Raw genomic sequence first — 4,648 nt, 5'->3', positions numbered from 1 at the left:
CTAGCATTTGTAGACATAGAGAAAGTTTTTGTCAATGTTGACTGGAATACTCTCTTTCAAATTCTAAACATGGCAGGGGTAAAATACAGGGAGCGAAAGGCTATTTACAATTTGTACAGAAACCAGATGGCAGGGAAGCAGTGATTGGGAAGGGAGTGAGACAGGGTTGTAGCCTCTCCTCGATGTTATTCAATCTGTATATTGAGCAAGTAGTAAAGAAAACAAAAGAAAAATTCAGAGTAGGTATTAAAATCCATGGAGAAGAAATAAAACCTTTGAGGTTCGCTGATGACATTGTAATTCTATCAGAGACAGCAAAGGACTTGGAAGAGCAGTTGAACGGAATGGACAGTGTCTTGAAAGGAGGATATAAAATGAACATCAACAAAAGCAAAACGAGGATAATGGAATGTAGTCGAATTAAGTCGAGTGATGTTGAGGGCATTAGATTAGGAAATGAGACACTTAAATTAGTAAAGGAGTTTTGCTATTTGGGGAGCAAAATAACTGATGATGGTCGAAGTAGAGAGGATATAAAATGTAGACTGCCAATGGCAAGGAAAGCGTTTCTGAAGAAGAGACATTTGTTAACATCAAGTATTGATTTAAGTGTCAGGAAGTCGTTTCTGAATGTATTTGTATGGAGTGTAGCCATGTATGGAAGTGAAACATGGACGATAAATAGTTTGGGCAAGAAGAGAATAGAAGCTTTCTAAATGAGGTGCTACAGAAGAATGCTGAAGATTAGATGGGTAGATCACATAACTAATGAGGAAGTATTGAATAGAATTGGGGAGAAGAGGAATCTGTGGCACAACCTGACAAAAAGAAGGGACCGGTTAGTAGGACATGTTCTGAGGCATCAAGGGATCACAAATTTAGCATTGGAGGGCAGCGTGGAGGGTAAAAATCGTAGAGGGAGACCAAGAGATGAATACACTAAGCAGGTTCAGAAGGATGTGGGTTGCAATAAGTAGTGGGAGATGAAGAACCTTGCACAGGATAGGGTAGCATGGAGAGCTGCATCAAACCAGTCTCAGGACTGAAGACCACAACAACAACAAACAGGAATTTTTGAGTTATTATCTGCAATGGGACAGGAAGTAATTGATCAGTTTTCTAGTTTTGCGAGCAGAAATCTGACATCTGATCCGGAATTTATGAAATAAATTTGCAAAACACAAGTGTTCTTGGCATACAAGGGAGATAGCCCACCAAGACTGCTCATAACAGACCTTTGATTCAAGATGTCTTCTGTGAGTTGACACTATTTTTGTAGTATGATTGAACTGTTTCTGGGGAGAGCATTCAGATCATGCTGGAATGAGTGAATTCATTTGGATAGTGAGAGCTGTTGCCCTCCAATTGTGTCTGAAGTAACTAAACCTGTGTTGCCATTACCAGTTTGTGGTCCCCCAACTTCATCAACATGTAACAAAATTGGTCTGCTTTCAGCAACTTGGAATCCAAGTCCACAGTGTTATTTTAAATCAAAGAACTTTTTATAGCAAAAGGCCACTGGCTGTGCCACACTTGGTTTTACATGGCCTCAGTAACTTTAGATTCAGTGACTGGTGTCAGAACTCAAATGGTGATTTATAACAAACAACCTTGGCTTGTGTGATTTGTTAAACACTTAGGTCTCTTGATTTGCAGATGTGGCAAAGCATGTGGTCTTAAAGGTGTATGTACATGAACACAGAATGCTTGTAATGCTGTGTCTGACTGATAGCAAAAGAGGTTGAGTGTTTAAAGAACAACTTGTAGATTTTCATCACATACACCATGGGCAGCAAACAAAGAAGATATGATGCACTAATCAGTAAATATTCTATTCCCAAATGATGGATAACTGCATGTAATACAGTGCACTACACATAATTACCCATCATTTGGGAACAATGAAGGAATGGGAGTTAAAGCCACTTACTCTGTTTGCATAATATCTGCTCAGACATGTTGGCATCTGTTGTGGCATAGCATCTTCACAGTTAATGTGTTTCTCATGATCCATGGCTTTCTGCATAGTCACTACTTTTGGGAAACATCAATCAACAATGATAAAATATTCTCGGGTTGACTGCCAAGTCAATGTGTTGTTCTCCAGCAACGTTTCAGCAAGTTTCTTACTTGCCATCTTCAGGCGAAGTGTTGGATTCACGCCTTGTCCAGATCTTTATAGCCACTGGACCACAGGCTTGTCTGCATCCTTGGTGCCAGTCACGCCAATCAGGAGCGAGTGGAATTGGTGTGGCATCGCCTGGTGAGGGGGAGCTGTGGGTCCTCACATCACATCTTGGTGTGGCCTGTTTATTCCATTTGCTGCCACCGACCTGCCTCCATCGGTGCACTCTTCTCTTATTCTTGATAATGTTGTGTTCCATGCAGATGAATGGATACACCAAAATGCAGATTAGATGTGCTCTCAAGATGAGCAAGAAGAGGGAGGAGGAGGAGGAGGAGGAGGAGGAGGAGGAGGAGGACCTTCAGGAAGAAGAGAACAACAGTGGTCTGGCGTTCCTCCATACGCAGGGCCACCCTCAGCCAAGATTGCCAGGATACTGGAGAAGAACAAGATAAAAACGATCTTCCATCCTCCAGCAAAAATCAGAAATATGCTGGGCTAAATGAAGGACAACTTGGGTCTTAGCACAACAGGTGTCTATAGTATTTCCTATGAATGTGGGAAACAATATATTGGACAGATGCAGTGTTGCATAACACAAAGCATCTCTGAACATGTTAGAAGTGTTCAACTCAGACAAAAAGAAAAATCCGCAGTAGTGGAGCACATCCTCCGTGAAGAACATACATTTCAATTTAAAGACACCGAGAGACTGTGTAGAGCAAAAGGTTTCTGGGACTCTATTATTAAAGAGGCAGTGGAGATAACAGGTCAGTGATAACCTGGTCAATTGAGATAGTGGCTTCCAACTCAGCACCGCGTGGAACACAACATTATCAAGAATAAGAGAAGAGTGCACCAATTGAGACAGGTCAGTGGCAGCAGTTGGAATAAACAGGCCACATCGAGATGTGCCGCAAGGACCCAGCACTTGCGGCTGCCTCCCACCATGTGACGCCGTGCCAATTCCTCTCGCTCCTCATTGGCATGATCAGTGCCAAGGATGAAGAGAAGCCCATGGTCCAGTAGCTATAAAGATCCAGATGAGATGTGAAACCAACACTTTGCCTGAAGATAGCAAGTAAGAAACTAGCTCAAACGTTCCTGGAGAAAAGTGCATTGACTCGGCTTTCAAATCAAGAAGGTTTTATCATCGAGATTTGCTGAGAAAGCCTGCATTCTTATATATGAACCAACAAGTAAAGTAAGGACTCATTGATATTGAAGACACATACATTACTAGCACCAAATGAAAAATACGTTAAACAGTCCAACAGAAATTACTCAAATGAAATTTGCCAAGAAACAAGGTGGTGAGACAGAGAGTCTAAAAACAAAGATATTTTACACATGATTGTTTCTTAGACTGTTTTTGACTAATTGTGTCACCACATTCTTAGGTAGCTGCATTAAACTAGAAGAAAACTGGTTAAGATTCTGATGGTTCAAAAGTTTTCTTCCCTAACATTGGGCCAACAAGAGGAGGAGAGTAATAATCCAACTTTTTGACCAGAAATTTGGCTCTGTTCAAACAGAGTAACTTATGAGCAAGCAAAATGTTTCATCCTCACTTTTCTCAACACCATGAACAACAATAACAACATGGTCATAATGCTACACTATTTCAAAAATTATTTGCTGGCAGCAAATTCTTTGCCATCAGCTGTATTAGGTATAGGTGTACTATCTGTAGGTAACATGTGCAGCTTTTTTCTGGTGTGACTTAAACCTTGATCTCCCACTTATCATGAGTCATCACCCTAACCACTTCAGCTGCTGTGTACATACTCTGGACTGACCCAAGACTCCATAAATCACAATGTGTTCTTCCTATGAAAACATAGGCCCTGTATTTATCACCCAATGCATATCAGCACTATGAACTGGATCCCCAGACAGGGAGAATAAGACTATATGGAATCAATACCACTATTGCCATTGTTATATAGCCATCTAGGCTTGTAATACTTCACTTGCATGTCTGTAAGAATGGACATTATAATGTTGGTGAACATTAGGTGCTGAATATATGAGTATGGCATAAGATGTAGACTAGGTGAAGCATTGAGGCTTAAGTGAGTTCAGGGATAATGCACAGATAGCCGAAGTTGTTAAGGCAACTGCTCGTGATAGCTTATAAATCTGGATTCGAGTACTGGTTCAGCACAAATTTTTATATGCCAGTAATAGGTGGAACACCTATACCTAATACATCTGATGCTGAAGAATTCCCATTCAGTGCAGAAATTTAGAATTATCTCAGATTGCTGTGGATCATCAATAATGTCTGGTTCTTCAGACACCCAAGTAAGGCATTACAAGTGTAGACTGGTACATGACAATAATAACATTCATCATGATTCCTTGCAGTTTCATTCTCCCTGAGTGGGAATAAAGTTCATAATGTTGGCAAGCATTAGGTGATAAATATAGAGGACTATGGCATGGAATATACACAGAGTTATACATGGAGACTTAGGTCAGTGTGGGGAAAACACATGAATAGCTGAAATGATTATGGCA

Source organism: Schistocerca gregaria, chromosome X (genome assembly GCF_023897955.1).
Source record: "Schistocerca gregaria isolate iqSchGreg1 chromosome X, iqSchGreg1.2, whole genome shotgun sequence".
NCBI lineage: Eukaryota > Metazoa > Arthropoda > Insecta > Orthoptera > Acrididae > Schistocerca > Schistocerca gregaria.
Note: the sequence above shows the minus strand (reverse complement) of the source record.